The 22676-nt window shown below is 44.4% G+C and overlaps 1 protein-coding gene across 3 annotated transcripts in view; it reads left to right on the top strand.

Annotated features, from left to right (window-relative positions):
* fhit (fragile histidine triad diadenosine triphosphatase) overlaps nt 1–22676 on the top strand; it is a 1230589-nt gene that overhangs the window by 162178 nt on the left and 1045735 nt on the right. Inside the window, exon 2 of one of the 3 annotated variants that reach the window (XM_086001534.1) lies at nt 15090–15160. The exons of 1 other annotated variant lie outside the window; for it this stretch is intronic. The gene's annotated coding sequence lies outside the window, so the exon portion shown is untranslated. The remainder of the gene's footprint in view (nt 1–15089; nt 15161–22676) is intronic. One more of the 3 variants, XM_086001536.1, reaches the window with a different exon arrangement.

A 22676-nucleotide genomic window follows, 5' to 3' on the forward strand; every position in this document is an offset into this window, starting at 1 on the left:
TTCGCTGTGCAATATACTTCCACTCTTTCCACATATGTGGCCCAATCCTCTACATCACTATTGAAAGTAGTAATGTTGCCAGTCTTAGGCATCCTAAAAAAAAATGGCGCCTCCCACGCTTTCCCACCGCTGTTGCTGCTGACAGCGCTGTTCTCCGCGGTTTTTATTTATACAAATATTTTTAATAGTCGGAGACTTGTTCCCGCTGGACTCTCTGGGACTTTCCCCGCCCTCTGCGTGGTCCAAACGCCGACCTGCTTTGCAGAGCTGGCTGTCTCCCGAGTGCTCCACCCTTCGTATTTGTTTGCCTGCGCCTTCACTGTTTGGCCCCGCTGTAGAGCCAGCCGATCGAGCCGCAGCCCGCCGCCCAGGAAGGATTATTGCAGTACCTGCCACCAGCCTGGCTAGCTGGTGAAACCACAGTTTTCTTCTTTTTTCTTCTTCCCTCGTCTGAGGAATCGATCTCCTTGAGGTGCTGCCGAATTGCAGGTAAGTCCGTTTCCAATTCGTTGCCACTGTTGTATCCGTGTGTTAATGAAGACACGGAATGCAGGAGTTGGTTTACAGGTGTTTACTGGACAAAGTCTGGAGGTGAACTAACAGATACAAGACAATATACAGGCTTATATAGCCCGAGTGGCCATTACCGGCATTACAGTACACAGGGGGCTCTTAAAGGCACATACACCACACCGTCCAGGTGAGTATTTATTATTTCATCATACTCCTGACTTATGCCTTGTATATGGTGGAAAAGCTTTGAGGGATCAAGAGATGAGCCACTCATCACTGAGAAATTAGCCACTGACTTTTGGTTGTCACCACAGTGTTGGTCTGGTTCACCATATTAAGCTTTTATTTAGCGGTGACACCCCCCCCCCCAAAAATGTTAATGGTGGGGGCTCAGAGATGATGTTAAAGGCTGTGGGGAGGTGGATGGACTGGATAATTTGTTTTGCTAGCTTCTCCGATTCTGGGCTGAATCCAACCCAGACAGATGGAATGCTAGCTGATAAAGATCCAAAATCAAATGGCTTTTGAACATGTATAATTGAGTTCTTAGGAGATATGTGACCAAAGCACAAATCTGCCCTTTAAATTTGGCATTAATGTGCACTATTTAAATTTTTTAAATAAAGAGTCTTGTAAGCATGAAAGGTTTGCAGAATTGAAATGTTCTGTTGTAGCTGTAGGAAACGCTCTTCTGAAGGTGGGTTTGAGGCATAATGGTGTGGTGGGATGCTCTGTTTCCCCATGCCAGGCATTGCTTGTTGCTTCCACCGATTGGCTAATTGGGGTGAAATTCATTCCTCCTTTAAAAGAGAGAGAGGAAACAAAGAGTGTGGATGTATCAATATGTGTTCACCTAAAGAAAAATGAGAACAGTAAACACTTTTTCAGTACACTTCACCAGTTACTATCAATACTTTTTATTTTATAATTTCAAATACAGGTAGACTATCCCTTATCCGCAATTCCGAAATTCGAAAACCTCTGAAAACCGAAAGTTTTTTCGTGGAGTGTAACTAGAGTATTTATGGTCTATATTTATCCCACTATTTAATTTACCAAATTACTGTACAAATAAACTGTAATACTATTTATAGTCTTTATTTATCCCACTCAGTGTGAATATTCATAAGGTTCGCTGCAGAAATATTAATGTGTTTGCTTACGGGGTGCTGCCCCGACCCCCGCTAGGGTGTTATATACTGATTCTGAATACCATTCTGAAATCCGGAAAATTCCGAATTCCGACAAACAGCTGGTCCCAAGGGTTTCGGATAAGGGATAATGCACCTGTACAGCCAAAGAACCTTGGTGATGGTGGTGAGGAACCTAGTGATGCTTGTCAGTTACAGTACTTGTCATTTAATCAGGGTGCAAAATCAGAAAAATTCCTAGTGTTAAAATAAACCAGTAACTTTACCAGTTGAGTCTTCAACTCCCATCCAGAGTTTAAATCTGTTTCGATTATCATTGAATCGTGTCTGCTTATTCAGGACGGGGCCTCAGTTTAATATCTCCTATGAAAGATGGCATCTCCGACAGTACAGCACTCCCTCAGTAATGCACTGAAGTGTCAGTCTGAATTATGTGCTCAAGTCTCCGCAGTGATGCTTGAACCCACGACCTTCTGACTCTGAGGTGCAAGTGCTATCACTCAGCCAAGGCTTACATCATTTGACCGTGAAAATGTAAAGGTTTGCTGACTGCATTCACATGTTTATCCACAATGATATACATATAAATTAGAATTTTTGCTATTCTTTATTCCTTAATTTATCTCTATTTCAGTATAGTTCCCAATGAAGAGTAATTCAGTAATTGCTTGTGTTTTCTATTGACTTGCTTTGCAATGCTACAAGGTACTTTTTTCAACTCCGAGTTTCAGAAGAACAACCATGCTGTCAATCTCTAAAGTTATTGTCAAATGTTAGTTTAAAAAAATAAACTGAAAAGCTGGAGGTTATGGGACAAAGCAGTGAATGTAGCGCATGGTAGATCTGGAGTAAAGAGGAAGGTAGTGACATTTTTTTTCCTGTTTATTTTTTAAAACAGTATAAAGAAAATTATTATTTTATGTTAAGTCTATTTATTAATTTTAGATTATGCCATTTTACATTGGCCCAGAAATTTGGGTCCCAACGCGTGAGTACGCACGGGGTACTCACGCGTAGGCCCAACTAAAGTGCCGGTTTCATGCATGCACTGCGCATGCGCGGGAAACCGGCAGTTCTGTTTCCCTGAAAGAAGGGGTTCAGTGGTCGAACGTTTTTTTTTGTAGTTTTCTCCGGGAGGGTAAGTCTCCAGCAGTTACACTTTTAAAAAGCAGACGCAAGGCCTGCTTTTAACAAGGTAAGTGGTGAATTAATTAAAATTAAAACATTTTTTCCACAGGTTTATTATTTTTAAATACTTTAAAGAAAGGAAAGTTTATTTTTAGCCCCGTTAGAAAATGTAATTAACTTTTTCAAAAATTTAAATTATTGTTTAAAATAGTTATTTCATGTAATTTATAGTTTTAAAAATGTGATATTTAAAAAAATTTATTTGAAGTTTTAGTGAAGTTTTGGGGCTTATAATATTTATAGGTTTGACAGCTCTTCCTGTCAAACTTATGATTGAAGCATTCCCTGCTACCATTGGCTCTCCATGGCCCACGTGATCCCAGGGGACGCATCGAACTAACTGCACCCCTCGGATAGACAAGCACAGCGCACCGGCAGTTGAAGGAGGCCCAGGATCGGAATCCCAAGTGGGCCCACAGCTCAACGGCTGGCGCGCTAGGTAAGTGCAGGTCGGGGGCTTGCACCCGCGGGAAGCCCCCGACCCGAATTTCTGGGCCAAATTACTTGCATAGTTTCTTCATGTTTTCTTTAAATGGAACTTTTGGTCCTTAACGGGACTGCTGGAGGGTGCCAACATAAAGGTAAGTTTTTTCTTTCTAACTTACCTTAATGTGGAGCCAGGAGGAGCAGGGGTGCACTACTATGGGCTGTTGTGGGCCCACGCTCGCCCCCTCCTGTTCATCTCCTCCTCTTCAGACTTGAACGGATATGGCGGACAACTGGATTAGCCATTCACCGCCAGATCTGGCTGGACCACATAAAGCTTTATCGGGTCTTGCTCTCGTCTGCCAAAATTGCTCACTATTCCAGAATCATTCTGGCATGCAAAGATAAACCCCAACTTCTATTCTCCACTGCTAACCGTCGTCTTAAACCCCTCTCCCCATTCTCCTTCACCCTCACCTCTGACAACAAGTGTGAGGAGCTCATGGACTCTTTGTCTCTAAGATTGAGACCATCCGTTCAGCTGCCTCTGCCACTTCCCTTCCTTCCCCATGCCCACCGGGCCAAACTTCCTCTAAGCTTCCCCCCTGCCCTAGCCCTGAACTCGCATCTTTCTCCAGTTTCTCTCCGATCTCCCCTCATGACCTCCCTGTGCTCATCTTGTCCATGAGACACACCTCCTGCACCCTCGACCCTATTCCCACCAAACTGCTGACCACCCAACTTCCTTTTCTGGCTGTTAGCTGACATTGTTAACGGTTCTCTTTCCTCATGTACTGTCCCCCTCTCCCTCAAATCTGCCGTCATCACACCTCTCAAAAAACCAACCTTTGATCCCTTCACCCTTGCGAACTACCGCCCCATCTCCAACTTCCCTTTCCTCTCCAAAGTCCTTGAACATGTTGTCACTTCCCAATCCCCGTGCCCATCTTTCCCGCAGCTCCATGTTTGAATCCCTCCGATCAGGTTTCCACCCCTGCCACAGTATCGAAACGGCTCTCACCAAAGTCATAAATGACATCCTTTTGACTGTGACAAAGGTAAACTATCCCTCCTCGTCCTTCTTGACTTGTCTGCAGCCTTTGACATGGTTGACCACTCCATCCTTCGCCAACGCCTCTCCACCGTCGTCCAGCTGGGTGGGACTGCACTTGCCTGGTTCCATTCTTATCTATCTAATCGTAGCCAGAGAATCACCTGCAACGGCTTCTCTTCCCACTTCTGCATCGTTACCTCTTGTGTCCCCCAAGAATCTATCCTTGGCCCCCCTCCTATTTCTCATCTACATGTTGCCCCTCGGCGACATCATCCGAAAACTCAGCATCAGTTTCCACATGTACGCTGACGAAACCCAGCTCTACCTCACCACCACTTCTCTCGACCCCTCCATTGTCTCTAAATTGTCACACTGCTTGTCCGACATCCAGTTCTGGATGAGTAGAAATTTTCTTCAATTAAATTTTGGGAAAAACGAAGCCATTGTTTTCGGTCCCCGCCACAAACTCCATTCCCTAGCCACTGACTCCATCCCTCTCCCTAACATTTGTCTGAGGCAGAACCACACTGTTCGCAACCTTGGTGTCATATTTGACCCCAAAATGAACTTCCGACCACATATCCACGGCATTACTAAGACTGCCATAACATCGCCTGTCTCCGCCCTTGCCTCAGCTCATCCGCTGCTGAAACCCTCATCCATGCCTTTGTTACCTCTAGACTTGACTATTCCAACGCACTCCTGGCTGGCCTCCCACGTTTTACCCTACGTAAACTTGAGGTCATCCAAAACTTGGCTGTCCGTGTCCTAACTCACACCAAGTCCAGTTCACCCATCACCCCTGTGCTCGCTGACCTACATTGGCTCCCGGTTAAGCAATGTCTCGATTTCAAAATTCTTATCCTTGTTTTCAAATCCCTCCATGGCCTCGCCCCTCCCTATCTCTGTAATCTCCTCCTGCCCCACAACACCCCCGAGATATCTGAGCTCCTCTAATTCTGCCCTTTTGAGCATCCCTGATTATAATTGCTCAACCATTGGTGGCCGTGCCTTCTGTTGCCTCGGCCCTAAGCTCTGGAATTCCCTGCCGATACCTCTCTGCCTCTCTACCTCCTCTTTCCTCCTTTAAGACCTTCCTTAAAACTACCTCTTTGACCAAGCTTTTGATCATCTGCCCTAATTTCTCCTTATGTGGCTAGTTGTCAAATTTCTTGTCTTGTAATACTCCTGTGAAGCACCTTGGGGCGTTTTACTATGTTAAAGGTGCTATCTAAATACTTGTTGTTGTTGTGCTCGGACCCCTGTGGGCCACTGCAGTCATCACAGCTGGCCCAAATTGGTTCAGAGGAATCTGGTGAAGTACCTCACGAGGCCCGACAGCCACCTGCAGCTTGCAGGAATTATTCAGATGAGGCCAGAGGCACAGTTTTAAACAAGTCTCAGGCCTTTGGCTTTGGGCCTGAAATTGGATCTAAATGGATCTCTCACTTTCATCAGTGGCATGTGCGGGCACTTCAGTGCCCTGCTCTGTGCACACAATACACATTAAGCACAATTACGAAGAAGTGTTTTGATGTGTTTTAGCGAAGAATTCGAAATATCAAGAAGGAGCAGAGACTTTAATTTACTTTAATTAATTATTTTGAACTGTTAAATCAAATACATTCACCTGTACCATTATTTTTCCGTCTAAGTGACTGCGGTGAGAAAACAGGCGTAAATCCAGGAAATTCGCGATTGCCATGAACTTGATTGCGGGGTGGAGGGGCAGAGCTGTGCTCAATTTTGCACGGTTTAGATGAGGATATTTGTGGAGCGATCCAAAAGCTCCAAGAAATTATGGTATGGCGTGAATAATTGCACAGCTCAACTCAGCCCATATTTCCTGGGACTTTTACAGTGTAAAACTAACCCAATGCCTTAGATGTGTTATTCCAATTCTGGGACGTGTTCTTTTGTCTTCCTGTGGAGAATTATACTACCTGCGCTCGATGTTTTTTCCTGATCAAGCAGCCGAGCATTCTGTGTGGGATACAGTGAAAAAGAACTCGTATCCTGGCATTTCACACTGTAGTGCACTAATGTGTTCAGTTGCAGGATCAGCATTGTTTAAAACATATTTTGGGAGATGCTTGTTATTGCTTACGCTGCAATGATGTTTGCTGTGCAAGCAGGCTGCGAATGTCCCTTTGTTTTCATGGTCTGCTCTTCGGCTCGGCCTGCATGGTGCTGTGGAGGTGTCTGAGCTTGGGAAACTTAGTAACAGCTGGATGTTTCTGTGCAGTTAGCTGTTCATAATGATACTTCCTGGCTCAGACACCTCCACATCAGCGCAGGCGGATTGAAATACTGACTTGCATGTAAATGAATTGAACTACTTCAGGGTGCACAAAATGGAACTGCTCTGGAGTGAGCAGAGACAAGGTTGCCTTCCATGAGAGGTGAAATGACACCCAAAATTTAATAGATTTCCTTCAAGGTAGAAGATACTGTGTTTCAGATAGTACACATATGGGGGTGTACCTTTTACATAAATGCTCTCTATCCTTTCCAGTTCCTTTAAAGCTTGAAGTATGTGATTTTATTGGCATAGTTATTCGATTAGATAAATGGTTGTGGCTACTGTCGTGTATTGATTGTGAGTTTAACACCAGTTAATACGGTAATGCAATGTGCGTGCATTATGGGAATTACCCGGGAAAGCTGCAGTCAGCCATTTTACCAATAAAGTAAAGATCACAGTTAGAAGCCTATCTGCCTGACTCTGATTTAATTCGACGTGTCTACATGCTTGATTGAACGCATTAAAGCATAGATACAACATTGGTGACGAGGATAACGAAAGGAATCATTTTTAAATAGGGAGTTGCCCAAGTTTTAGTTAGCTAGCATGTTTTGCCGAGCCAGCTACGTTGGGTCCAAGATGGACGAGGTGGTTAACGTCTTTTGAGCTTTATGCCGACGGCAAAGGACTCATTATCGACGATACCTCTACAGCTGCCACAAAGCAGAGGAGAAGAGCTCTACTTCTACACCTAGCAGGTCCAGATGTCCAGGATATTTTTTCGACTCTATCGGACACAGGAGAGCCAGCAGACTACACGGCGGTGGTTAGTGCTTTGAATCACTACTTCGTGCCCCAGGTCAACGCAGCATTTGCTAGACAGACTTTTCATAAGTTGTCCCAGAAGACAGGTGAGACTGTACAACAATTTGCTACTCGCTTGCGGCAGGCTGCTAAAGACTGTGCTTTTGGGGGGGATGCAGATAATCAAATAAGAGACGCTATCCTGAGTAGGTGCACGTCAGCCTATGTGCGGAGGAAATTGCTAGAGGAAGGGCATGATCTAACGCTCGCCCGCACGTTACAATTGGCCTCACTGTGAAAACGTCGAGGAGCAGATGTCAGCCATGTCATGCACAGAGAAGGCGGAGACAGATACCGTTCGTCGTGTTACACAGAAAAGAGGGTATTATACGAAAAGCTCGACAGAGAAACCAAAAGGAAATGGCGATAGGAACAAAAGGAAATGTTACAGATGTGGACACACAGACCACATGGGCAGAGATCCGAAATGCCCAGCATGCGGACAAACGTGTCATAAGTGCAAGGGAAAGGATCATTTCTCCAAAGTATGCCGCAAAAAGGGTACAAAGAAACACAGTGTGAACAATGTAGAGGAACAAAATTACTTTGCATTGGCTGTTACTGGAAATAACAGGACAGAGAGACTTACCTTTTGTGTGTGGGGAGTAAACCTGAGAATGTTAATTGATTCGGGTGCAACTAATAATGTGATAGATGAGAATACATGGAAAGGATTAAAGTCAGAACACATTAAGTGTCAGTCACATGTCCCTAAGACAGAGAGAAAGTTATTCTCTTATGCTTCTAGCCGACCACTGTCAATTAAAGGTGTGTTCACATGTGGGATTACAATAGGTAAGAGAACTGAGCAGGCGGAGTTCATTGTGGTTAAAGGCCATGGAGAGCCATTGCTAGGAAGGGAGACAGCCATGAAACTGGGAGTTTTAAAAATAGGCGCAGATGTCTCAGCTGTGGTAGATGTAAGACAGCTACTAGAACAGCGGTATCCAAAGGTGTTCCAGGCAGCAGGAAGGTTGAACACAAAACAGATCAGTTTGTACATCGACCCACAAGTGAAGCCTGTGGCCCAGCCACTCAGGCGTATACCATTCAACTTAAGGGGGGCAGTGGAGGCCAAAATAAAACAATTGAGGGACATGGACATTATCGAACCTGTAACTGGTCCCACCCCATGGGTAAATCCTCTGGTTATTGTACCAAAAGCGGATAAGGATGTAAGGTTATGCCTAGACATGAGACGAGCAAACCAGGCAATAGTGAGGGAACGATATCCAATCCCCACCGTTGATGAGATACTCCAAGGTATGAACGGCTCGATGGTGTTCAGTAAGCTAGACCTGAAATGGGGTTATCACCAGTTAGAACTGACCCCTGAGTCACGAGAAATCACAACGTTTGCAGTACATAACGGAGTATACAGGTACAAGAGGCTGATATTCGGTGTATCTTCAGCTAGTGAGCAATATCAGCACGAGATAGCTAATGCCTTAGCTGGAATAGAGGGTGTTGAAAACATCTCAGACGACATTATCGTGCATGCACACGACCAGGAAACGCACGACAGACGCCTGCACACTGTCATGACCAGACTAATGGAAAGTGGACTGACACTAAATTCAGAAGTGCCAATTCAACATGGACCGATTGATTTCCATGGGAATCCTGTTGTCTGAAAAGGGCATCGGACCAACAGCAGAGAGAGTGGCAGAAGCTCGGGAACCAGACAATGCTACAGAGGTGAGGAGTTTCTTGGGACTCGTTGAGTACAGTAGCAGATTCATCCCGCAGTTTGCAACGCCATCAGAGCCACTGCGACGCCTGACGAGAAAAGACACACCATTTAAATTTGGATCACAACAGAGACAGTCATTCAGTGCACTCAAGGAAGAGTTGGCCAGAGCCGGCACTTTAGCATATTTTGATAAGGACGCACCAACCAAGGTGATAGCAGATGCCAGTCCTGTAGGTTTAGGCGCAGTACTAGTTCAGGACCAACAGGGACAAGAGGTGCCAATATGCTATGCAAGTCGTAGTTTAACAGACTGTGAGAGGAAATACTCTTAAAGAGAGAGAGAGGCCTTAGCTCTTGTATGGGCTTGTGAGAGGCTTCATCCATATGTGTATGGCCGAAAATTTAACTTGGTAACTGACCATAAGCCATTACAAGTGATATGCGGCCCACACTCTAAACCCTGTGCCCGTATAGAGAGATGGGTACTTAGATTACAGCTGTACAATTTTAAGGTGATACTCATTCCAGGCAAGCAAAACATTGCAGACCCACTGTCTCGATTGCTGGGGGAGACAGCAAAACAGGAGAGACATTCTCACGGCTCAGATGAATATGTGAGATTTGTAGCTGTGAGTGCGACACCAAAAGCACTCACTACTAGAGAGGTGGAGGAAGCCTCTGCTACCGACCCAGAGCTGATTGAGGTACGGAAGGCAATCACGAACAGACATTTTGAGAAATGTAAAGCTTATGCAGCAATTGCAAATGAGCTGTGCGTAGTGGGGTACCTAGTTCTTCGGGGAACACGCATCGTGCTACCCACAGTGTTACACGCATGAGCCCTGGTGTTAGCACATGAAGGACACTTGGGAATAGTTGGAACAAAGCAACATCTCAGAACTAAGGTTTGGTGGCCTGGCATGGACAAGGCAGCTGAAAAACACTGTAAAGCGTGCCACGGCTGTCAGATAGTAGCCAGACCCGACCCACCTGAACCGTTGAGACCAACACCATTGCCGGAGGGCCCCTGGCAGGATGTAGCTATAGACTTACTGGGACCCTTGCCATCCAACCACTCCATTCTTGTGGTAGTTGATTATTATAGTCGCTACTATGAATACGACATCATGACCTCCACAACAACAGAGAAGGTTATTGATAGTTTAGACTCAATCTTCAGCCGTCATGGTTTGCCAATCACCTGCAAATCTGATAATGGTCCCCAATTCAGATCTGAATTATTCAAAGAATACTGTGAAAACAACGGGATCAAACACCTGAAAATGACAGCAAAATGGGCTCAGGTTAACGGAGAAGTCGAGTGCCAGAATGCATCGCTGATGAAGAGAATCAGAATTGCTCAGTCAGAAGGACTAGATTGGAAACGTGAACTTAGAAAATATGTGACTGTGTACAGGAGCATTGACCATGCCACAACAGGAAAGAGCCCGGCAGAGCTGCTCTTTAAACGGAAAATGAGAGGAAAGCCGCCAGACATCACAGAGTCGCGTGCAGACATGGAAGTACGTGACCGGGATGCAGAACAAAAAGGCAAGTCCAAACTGTACGCAGATGAACGGCGGAGAACACAATACTCGGAGGTGGAAGTTGGCGACACGGTGCTGGTACGGCAGGACAAAGTGGACAAGTTCACCACTCCTTTTAATGCCACACCGCACAAAGTTTTGAGTAAAACAGGGAGTCAAGTAGTAGTAGAATCTCCAGACGGAGCACGCTACTCGAGAAACACTACGTTTGTGAAGAAATACAGAACCAATGGACCAAAGGAGACACTCCATGAGCAGGAGGAAACACAAGGGACTGAGGACAGTATAGTAGACCCTGACACATACCACTGTGACACAGGCAATACCCACTGACATCAACATGTCAGACATACCCAATACAGCCAGACCTCAAAGGGTTAAAAGAAAACCCCAAAGATTGTCTGATTATGTCACAACATAAACTGTGCGAGAACTGCATGGGTGATGTTAAATGTTTAAACCTGGGAATTATTTAGTTGTGTGGTAAGACACAAGTTTGTAAAAAGTTTATAAATCAAATAAGTTATGCAGTGTTATTGTAAGTAACTGTTTGTAAACTTCAAGTTTGTTTCCAAGGAAAAGGGGGATGTCATGTATTGATTGTGAGCTTGACACCAGTCAATACGGTAATGTAATGTGCGAGTTTAACACCAGTTAATACGGTAATGTAATGTGCATTGCATTATGGGGATTACCCGGGAAAGCTGCAGTCAGCCATTTTACCAATAAAGTAAAGATCACAGTTAGAAGCCTGTCTGCCTGACTCTGATTCAATTAAATGTATCTACATGCTTGATTGAACGCATTAAAGCATAGATACAACAGCTGCCATCCATCTCAATTAGAATATCAACATTATACTTTTGGAAAGGGTTCCTGTCTTTGTAAAAGGTCATATCATTTTCATGAAAATTAGGTATTTGAACAAATAATGTTAGAATAACAGTCAAAGAAAGGGAAAGCATTGTGCAGCCTTAATTTGCTACCTTTCTCCTCCATGAATAGATTTGTGCAGCTAGTGTTTCTTTTCTTGATATTGGTTCAGTCCGGAATGTCGAATTCACCAGACTGTCACATTTTGGGTTCATGTAGAGTCAATAGAGCATGAAACCTGTTTTGCAGTATAGGTGGGGATAAAGGCAAGTGAATATCTGTTTGAATTCCTAGTTGGCCTCATTTCTTTAGGGTATTTAATGGGTTACTGTGATTGAATTTGGACTCTGCAAAACTGCCTTGTGATTAGAAATGTAGTAATTTGTGATTTTTATCACTAGATTGGAAAGAATGAACATTTTAAGGAATTTTAAATGTATTAACAAAGTACCTGTTTTAAGAACTTTGGTAATGTATAGGTTGGTAAACGGAATGCTGCAGAGTTTGCATGGCTGTGCAAGATCATTTAATTAACTATGCGGACAAACACTCTAATGTAACAGTGTTTACCTTGGCCTAAGTAGAGTCCACTCTCTCTCGAGAGATTTACTCCATCAATCTGGCTAACATTTTGCCAATACGAAGTACTGTTGAAATCTTCAGCAACAAAATTGAAATGCACATGGAGGGAGTAAGGGTCTGACCAGAAGCTATGACCCAGGTGGTGCTGCTGAAGTCATGTGTTTGAATCCTATCAATGTACGACAGACATCGTGTCTATGCAGAGTTTTATGGAATAGAGGAATTCGATCCAGAGACATTACTGCTATCGGTGCAAGTGGGATTTTGGATGTTTATCTCTCATATGGTCATTTCACCTCGGTCTTGGTGATTTTGTCTGTGCTCGGTGGTAATCATGGTTACAGTAAGCTATACTGAAATACAGATAACAAACACAGGCCGTTCAAACTATTTATAAAGTATGAACAGGAAAAGCAAGTATTAATCAATTTTGTCTTGGAATCTGATTTAGACAATACTACCTAATTCTGTGCTAATTATCACATCAGGAAAGGAATTTCATGTGTGTTTTTAAAAAATATATATATTTTTGCAAACAATTAAAAAAGATACCTAGCAGGAAAAGGGGGAGGGACACCGGAGAGGAAAGGGCGAAGGGGAATGGAACAGGGAGGAGAGAGGAAGAGAGTGGGGATGGGATAGAGTGGGGAAGAAGGGAATTGGGTTTGGGAAGAGGAAGGAATGGGGATGGGTGACAGGTGTCAGAGAAGAGGGAGAGAATGGGAATAGAGTAGAGGGAGAGGAGAAGAAAGGGAGAACAAGGGCAGGAGAACAGAAGGTGAGGGAGAGGAGGGGGAAATGAGGAATAGGAATGGGGAAGTGAGAAACAGGGATAGATGGTAAAGAATGGGGGAGGGAGAAGGGGTGATGAGGGTGAAGGGGACAGGAGAGGTGAAGATGAAGGATGACTGGGTGGGAACAGGGAAGGGAGGGCTGCAGAGGCAAGGAAACTATTGGGTGGGGGCATTAAGTCGGGGCAGGGTGTCACATGCTCTCAGTGGTGGTGGGGGAATGGTTGGAGCTCTGGGAAGTAGGGAACGTTTCTCCAGAGGGAGTTGGGGTGGGGTTGCGGGGGGAGAGGAGGGGTGGTGAATGCCAAGGGCAAGCAATATTTGGAAAGTCAGCCTCAAGCATTCCACAGCTGGGACCTATAATCGCAGGACTGCAATTGGCATTTTCAGATGCTGAAACTATTGATTTAAATAATTTAATTATTGAAATTACTTGCAGATCACATACAAACCCATCAATATACTATGCCTGAGTTACACTATTCATTTGGTACTAAGTTATTTGATAGACTCTGGAGCACAATGGAGGACTGATTCAGTGCCATGCAATTGCAGCTAGTTTTATTACTTCTAACGTTATGTGACTATTGAAAATTCTTTTCACCGCACTACCTATACGTGCAACATATATTGCAGATAATTGTGTGCAATTTTAAAATTGCTGTACGAGAGTTTGAAATTGAGATTTTACAATTATTTTGGAATGGGAATTTGTAATTCAGCTGGTAATTTTAATATGTAATCAATAAAGGGATTGCATACAGTCCAGTTAAGGCTATCAATAATGCCCTTCTTGCCAGCCTCCAATCTGCCCCCTCCAACTAATCCAAAACTCAGTATCTTGCTCACTGCTCTACATTGGCTCCCTAGCCCCAACGCACAGAATTTAATATTCTCCTCCTCAAACCCAACAGCCCAAGGAAGCTGAGTGATTAAAACTGTAGAATTATGAAGCTTTAACAAAATCACTAATTTGACATTGTGATTTTTTAAAACTCATTATTAACTGTGAGAGCACACATCCATTAAAATGGAAAGAAACTCTTCAGTTTTCAAAAATGATGCTGGCATTATAAAAAGTGCTGTAGATTAATTTGATTTTATGTTGCTTCGCACTGCCACTTGTTTTGTTTCTACATATGTGATCTAATGAAGAACATATATTTATTTTAAAAGCTTAATTTGAAATTCTAGACCTAAATAGCGTAACAATCTACTGTGTAATTTTTTTTGCAGGATTTAATCCAGCATGGCATATATAGAGTATAATGCTGAATATCGGAAGTGAGAATTCAGGGCATGTGTATCACACTTCATAAATCTGTACAGTCCTTGAACTGCATAATTAACAAGTGCAGTCCAGGCAATACATTATTTAATTAACACTTCAAATGATTAACACTTTATAAATGTACATTCATCTGGAAGTTTAAAGAACTTGCAAGATAAAAGGAGCAGCTGTAATGTAATTTTTAATAATCACATTTATTTTCTTGAATGAGTGATTGTAAGTAACTTCTTAAAACCCTGTATAGTAAGGAGATATTTTATGTGTGGTTTCAGTACCGTTTGAATTTATTTCCTAATCACTTTCATGTCGCCATAGCTATCAATTAGTTAGTTAAACTTTTTCCCTCACCCTTCAGCTCAAAAAATCTTTGCGCTGCAAATTGTTGGAAGTGCGAGCTGATAACGGGGCATCTGGCGAACGACGGGACCAGCAGTCTATCTCCTTAACCAAGAGTTTGAAGGATAGAGAAAGAAACAGAATAATGACGGAGAAGGAAAGAGGGTGAATTATTCAAATTAGGTACAGAAAAGAAATAACGAGAGGGCAAGAAAGATTGGATTAAGACAGATAAAAAGAGATAAAGGAAAATTAAGAACAAAGTCACAAAATTCTGATCCATAGCGCACATTTTTTGGGTACTACGAGTGCCTTTAGAGGTCCAAAATGGCGTCCGTGGTGCGCGCGCACACTTGTAAGGTGAATCGAGCCGGACGCCATGTTGGTAAGAGCGTTAGCACGTGTGCAGTGAATGCTCTGAAGAAGTATGCAGAGCAGGCAGATCATGATGTCAGTCAGTGTGCAATGCTGATTTGATGCCAGCGCTGTCATTGAAGCTCAACGCTCCAGCTAACGCACTCTCTTAACCTCACAGCAGAACACGCATTCAGTAGCAGGAAGGACCCCCCACCAGCACTATTTAAAGGAATCATCAACTTCTTGCAGGTGAGTTGCTGGTTGATTTCTTCTGGCTGTTGGTATGCATCTACAAGTGTTTGGTGCTTTCTATAGTTGTTTAAAGTTGCCAAAGTCTACAGGGAGTGGTGTGGCAGGTGCAGAAATACTTTTTCCTGAGTTCAAGGATTCTGCACAAACCACTTGCTGCCAGACATGAGTGTACTAGCTGGAATTCCCCTTGGAATACACCATGACTTGGAGAATGAGCAGAGGGCTCACAGAGCAGGACAAGCTGCTGGAAGAGAGAGGAGGAGGAGGAGGAGGAGGAGGGAGAGAAGGGCTCTCAGCAGGAGGCCATATCCACCAAGAGTGTTCAGAGAGCAATTCTCCTTCCTGAACCTCAGTGAGGAACAATGTGTGAGAGGTCTGAGCTTCAGTAAGGACGTCCTCACTGAAATGTGCCACCTGCTGAAGCCACAACTGTAACCTCAGAGCAGGGCAAGGACTGCATTGCCAGTGGCTGTGAAGGTGACCGTGACGTTGCAGGAACATAAACCTCATTATTAAAAGGGTCCTTACACTGTTAAATACCAGCCCTAGCTTTCTGTGGGGAGTTTAATTTGTTTTAACAGCTCCTCCACTCCAATTGTGAATACTCAATGTAGTACAAAAACACTTTTATTAACTACTGTTTGAGTTTAGAATACAACCATATAGAAACTGTTTGATGCTTTACATTATTCATGATTGTTACTGCTTTCCTAATTGAAATCATTCATTATTGTAATTTGTTAGAAGTTTAACCTTCATTGTAATTAAGTTGTGTACTATTGATTTTACAAAATTTACTTTTGGGTGAAATGTGACAAGCATTTTGGACATTCTGAATTGGACTTTTCTTTGGCATTAATAAATCTGCAGTTGGATACAACAGTCAGAATTGTCAGTTGGGGTTCACTGAGATTCCACATCCCAAATGCATTATGCAGGCTTTAATTGACTTGAGATTTCTGGAATTTAGTATTATCTGAGCTTGGATTCTCAGGGAGATTTCATTTGCAGATTTGCCATCCTTACCAGGTTTGGCCCATATGTGACTCCAATCACCCACCAACTCTTAACTAGAAAGCCACTCAGTTGTATCAAACCACTACAAAGAATAAAACTGGATGAACCACTCGACTGTGACCTTAGGCATCGAATCAGGACGCAATGAAGGCACACTCAGCCCAGTCAATCCTGCAAAGTCCTCCTCACTAACACCAGGAGACTGGTGCCAAAGTTGGGAGAGCTGTCCCAAAGATTAGTCCAGCAACAGCCTGACAAAATCATACTCGGAATCATACCTATCAGCCAACATCCCAGATCCCTCCATCATCATCCCTGGGTGACCAGCTAGCAGGACAGATTCACCAGAGTCCTCAACATCTCAAGGCTTCAGATCAAACATGAGCACGGAAACCTCCTGTTGATTACCGCCTATCTGCCCCCCACCACTCCCCACCGCTTCCACGGGCCTATTACCATCTCGTCTGGCTTCGAATACCTTTTATTGTCTCTTTTGTTCGATCGCAGCCTTGCCTTCGATCTATTTTCTTTTCTTTCCAGTTTTGAAGAAGGGTTTCGACCCGAAACGTCAACTCAAATTTCTCTCCACGGATGTTGCCTGACCTGCTGAGTTTTTCCAGCATTTTCTGTTGTTATTTTTGAGTATTTCTCTACGTTGAACACTACTTGGAGGAAGCATCAAGCAAGGGATCGTAATTCTACAGTACAGCCTCAACAATGGCATCTACCCAACAATTTAGAAAATTGCTCAGGTATCTCTTTTCCGCAAAAGCAGTGCTAAATCCAGCCTGACCAATTATTGCCCTGCAGTACAGCTACAACAATGGCATCTACCTAACAATTTAGAAAATTGCTCCGGTATCTCTTGTCTGCAAAAGCAGGGCAATAATTGGTCAGGCTGGATTTAGCACTATCAGCCCACTCCCATTCATCAGCAAAGTGATGGAAGAAAGAAAGAAAGAACTTGCATTTTATATAGTGCCTTTCATAACCTCAGGATGGCCCAAAGATCTTTACAGCTAACAAAGTACTTTTGAAACGTAATCACTGTTGTAATGTAGGAAACGCAGCAGCCAATTTGCACACAGTGAGGTACCACAAACAGTAATAAACTAAATGACCAGATAATCTATTTTTAGATGTTGGTTGAGAGATAAATGTTGACCAAGACACCGGGAGAACTCCCTTTTTCCTCTTTGAATAGTGGCGTGGGATGTTCTACTCCACCTGAGGGGGCAGACTAGGCTTGGGTTTAATGTCTCTTCTGAAAAAGTCACCTCCGATAGTGCAGCACTCATCTCAGTATTGCACTGAAAAGGAGTCGTCAATACTGCTATCAAGTGGCATTTACTCACCAATAACCTGCTCACCAATGCTCAGTTCAGGTTCCGCCAAGACTACTCGGCTCCATACCTTATTATAGCCTTGGTCCAAATATGGACACCAGACTTGAATTCTAGAGGTGAAGTGAGACTGACTGCTCTCGACATCAAAGCAGCAAGGATCCCTGGTAAAACTGAAGTGTGTGCGGATTGGGGGAAAATTCTCGAGTTCCTGGAGCCATACCTGACACAAAAGATGATGGTTGTGGTTGTTGGAGGCCAACGATCTCAATTGCAGGACATTCTACAGATGTTCCTCAGGGCAGTGTCCTAAGCCCAACTGTCTTCAGCTGCTTCACCAATGACCATCCCTCCATCATATGGTCAGAAGTGGGGATGTTTGCCAATGATTGCACAGTGTTCGGTTCAATTCACAACTCCTCAGATAATGAAACATTACAACAACAACAACTCGCATTTATATAGCGTTTTTAACATAGTAAAACATCCCAAGGCGCTTCAGAGGAGCGTTATCAAATAAAATTTGACACCGAGCCACAGAAGGAGATATTAGGACAGATGACCGAAAGCTTGGTCAAAGTGGTAGGTTTTAAGGAGCATCTTAAAGGAGGAGAGAAAGGTAAAGAGGTGGAGAGATTTAGGGAGGGAATTCCAGAGTTTCTGGCCTAGGAAGCTGAAAGAGCCACCAGTGGTGGAGTGATTAAAATAGGGGATGCGCAAGAGGCAAGTATTGGAGCTGTGCAGAGATCTCGAATGATTTTAGGGCTGGACGAAGTTAGAGTTAGGGAGGGGTGAAACCATGGAGGGATTTGAAAACAAGGATGAGAATTTTAAAATGAAGGCATTGCCAGACTGGAAGTCAACGTAGATCAACGAGCACAGGGATGATGGGTAAGCAGGACTTGGTGCGAGTTAGGATACGGGCAGCAGAGTGATGGAGGGTGGAAGATGGGAGGCCGGCTGGAAGGGCAAGTCTAGAGGTAACAAAGGCATAGTTGAGGGTTTAAGCAGTAGATGAGCTGAGACAGGGCAGAGCCGGGCGATGTTACGGAGGTGGAAGTAGGCGGTCTTGGTCATGGCATGGATATGTGGTTGGAAGCTCATTTCAGGGTCAAATACGACGCCAAGGTTGCGAACGGTCTGGCCTCGGACAGTTGCCAGGGAGAGGGATGGAGTCGGTCGCTAGGGAATGGAATTTGTGGCGGGGACCAAAAACAATGGCTTTGGTCTTCCCAATATTTAGTTGGAGGAAATTTCTGCTCATCCAGTTCTGGATGTCAGACAAGCAGTGTGACAAATCAGAGAGAGTGCAGGGGTCGAGTGAGGTGGTGGAGACGTGGCCACATGCAGCAAGACCTGGACAACCTTGGGTTGATAATTGTTAAGTAACATTTGTACTACAAAAGTGCCGGGCAATGACCACCTGCAACAAAATAGATCTGAACCATCTCCTCTTGACATTCAATGGCATTACCATCACCGAGTCCCCCACCATCAACATCCTGGGGGTCACCATTGATGAGAAACTCAACTGGGCCAGCCATATAAATGCCTTAGCCATTAGAGCAGGTCAGAGGCTGGGTATTCTGTTGCAAGTGGCTCACCTCCAGACTAACCATCACCTACAAAGCACAAGTCAGGAGTGCAATGGAATAGTTGAAACTTGCCGAGATGAATGCAGCTGCAACAAGACTCAAGAAGCACAACAGCAGTCTGCTTGATTGGCATCTCATCCACCAACCTAAATATTCACCCCCTCCACCACCAGTGTACCGTGGCTGCAGTATGCGCTATCGACAGGATACACAGCAGCAACTTGCCAAGGCTTATTTGGCAACACCTCCAAAACCCGCAACCTCCACCACATGGACGTACAACGACAGCATGTGTATGGTAAAACCATAATCTCCAAATTCACCTCTGAGTCACACATCATCCTACCGTTCCTGCATCGTCACTGGGTCAAAATCCTGGGACTCCCTCTCTAACAGGATTGTTGGGAGCACTTTCAGCACATGGACTGTTGGGGTTCAAGACGGCCCACTTCCACCTTCTCGGGAACTAGGGATGGACAATAAATGCCAGTCTTGCCAGTGAAGTTCACAACCCTGGGAATGCATAACAAAAAGTAATGACTTCATGCTATTCCCTGCATAATATTTCTTGTACGTCCTAAAGGGAATGTTATTTTTAAAAATTTAATGTTTAAAGCACCTAAGTAACACCAGATTATTTTACCTCTTTCTTTTCCAGTGTTAAGAATGTCAGAATTAACAATCGTAGGAGTGACTGACAATTAAGCCCTCAACCATGATGATTTGTTTTGTTTTTCAGTGAACTGTTCAGGGTTTTACTGGGTTGTCACTAAATCTCATTGAAATCACAGAATTTACAACACAGAAACAGGTCATCTGATCCACCAAGTCTGTGCCAGTGCTTTTCTCCACCTAAACTACTCTACTGCTCATTCCGTGTACCCTTTAATATTCCTCTTTATTTTTTAAAGCAACGACCAAAAATAATTTATGGCTCTGCTTCAACAACACTTTGTGGCAAAAAGTTCCACATTATAACTACCCTCTATGTAAAGGAATATATTTCAACCTGTCCTTTAATTCTTGTAATAATTATCTTAAATTTATGCCATCTGTTATGGTCTTGCCAAACAGTGGAAACAATCTATCACTATTTGCCTTATATATCCCAATAATGCTCCATTTTTGGAACTGTTATTGCTTTGCATATTTTGTTCACGTTAGCTACAAAAGAGCAACATATGAGTGTGATCCACCATCAATTTCAGCAAGACAGCCTACAGGAGGTAAGCTCAATAGCTTTTCTTGTCCAGCTGCAGTAGAATTGCAGCTGGCACAATGCCCACCCCTGTGTTGTGCCCTGAATTTCATGTATGTTTAATCGCCTCCTATTTAGGATTGGAGACCCACCGGGTCTTGTTTCTGTGGGCGAAAGTTGGTTAATAATGAAAGAAGAACAAAAGGAATAGTTTTCACATTTCACATCTTGGACAGCATAGATGCTTAGAACACCTGGAAGAGCATGTGGGTTTCGGTGTGGGGGTAAAACCGGGACAAATGTCAGCGCGTCGGGAAGCTGGCTCCAACCCACCGACTTCCACATTTAACTCGAGTGCGTTAGGTTGCGTGTGCACTACCCCCTCGGGAGAGGCGAGTTGCCAATTACTATATGTTAATCGCACAATTAGAGCAATATGAACACACACTTTTGACTTTAACGTTGGATCCATGGGCTTCCTGAAACTCGCCAGTGAAACCAAGGCAAGTACACAGATACAATTGAGGGGGCTGAATCAATCTCAGAAATATGCCAATAAATACTCAGTACTCACAGCTGCTTTCTTACCTGCTTGTGGAAAAGGGTTTGTTGACGGTACTTTTGCTGAGAGGTTACTTTCTACAATTTGGAGGTTTGCTCTATCACATCAGGATAGGTGCCGCTTATGCTGCCTTAGATTGGACCTCAGATGAGTACCAAGATGACCAACAACAGCACCTACTGCAGCCTGCTGCTCACAGACCTGCAGCTCCACAGCAGAGAGGGGAGCAGCTTGCAAGAGGCAATACCCACGAAACAGGGTCTACAGGCAGAGGCTGAGTTTCCTTGACATGCATGAACACCAGTGTCTCAGGAAGCTCAGGATGTCATGTCAGGTGGTAGCGGACATCTGCAGCCTCCTTAGAAGAAGGCCGGCTACCTGCTGGCCACGCTTTAGCAGTGGCTCTCAAAATCACCACTGCCCTCAACTTTTTTGCCTCTGGATCCTTCCAGGGTTCTGTCGGGGACATAACCAGGATCTCCCAGTTGGCTGCCCAGAAATGCATAAGACAAGTGAGTGGCTACTAGGTGACGAGGGATACCTGCTGCAAACTTGGCTCATGACACCCATCTGAGAGCCAACTGCGCTACAATGAATGTCCTATCACCACCAGATGTGTGATTGAACAGACCATCAGCATGCTTGAAGATGCACTTCAAGTGCTTGAACAGATCTGGAGGCGCCCTTCAGTATGCACCAACCAGGGTCTCCAGAATGGCCGTGGTTTGCTGTGTTCTGCAGAACAGCGAGGCATGGACCAGCAAGAGGAACAAGGCGAAGAGCTCAGACCCTCCTCAGACTATTCAGAGGGGGAGGAGGAGGTTAATGATGGCAATGCACTTCCATCTGCTCGCATTGTTTCCAGGGATGCCCTTATTAATGCAAGGTTCACTTAGGCTGCACCAGTGGACCCGTGTCACAAGGAAATGCAGATGCCACTCTTCCTGCTCCCGCCTTCCCCCCACCAATGCCGCTGACACAAAACAGTCCTGCAACCAACCAACCAACCACCCTTTCAACAATCCCCCATTGGTCCCCATCAATTCATGTCCTCAGATTCATCATCAAACAACTTAGAAGGCCACTTAGCACCCAAGAATGGGACAAGACAGGAAAGTGGTGAAAAAGAATAACATTTATGTGATGTAAATAAAGAACAGAAACTTAGCAAAACAACATTTTCTCAGACACCCATCTGCATACCAATATTCCTGCTAAGGTGTCCGTGAACAGCTGCGCAGTAATCTGAAAGATCCTGTGCAGGCCGTTCATGTAAATACCGCGCTGGCACTGAAATTTAAAGGGACCACGCATTAAAAGAAACAGGCCACGCAAAACAAAGCGCAGCATACAGGGAACATTGGTGCATACGCATGTGCAACTACAAAGCCTTTGCTGCAGATCAAGGCTTAAGGTATCTGTCAACCTATTTAAGGTGGCAGACATGTTGGCTTCAAGAGTCTGCATGGTGCTGTTCCAAGCGTGCGTGGATTTGTGATTGGAGCATTTGATGGTCCTTGGCGCTATCCATGGAAGAACATATCTTCTCAATGGCCTGCAACATCACCCCCCCCCCCCCCTCATGCTGAGGTGGACTCCTCCAATCGCTCTGCAAATATGATGAGGGCACTTTGAAGGCCTGCCAGTGCATTGCACATTGCCTGCTGCGGCTCACTGATTCTCCTCTTCATCGACGGCCCCCAAGGTAACAGCATCTGTGTCCAGCTGTGCAGAGCATGGAGCGGGCTGTGTCCTCTGACGCAGACTTTCCACTGCTTGTCCCTGTCTCCACCATCTG

Source organism: Somniosus microcephalus, chromosome 11 (assembly GCF_052327205.1).
Source record: "Somniosus microcephalus isolate GS21.2 chromosome 11, FLI_Smic_1.0, whole genome shotgun sequence".
Lineage (NCBI taxonomy): Eukaryota > Metazoa > Chordata > Chondrichthyes > Squaliformes > Somniosidae > Somniosus > Somniosus microcephalus.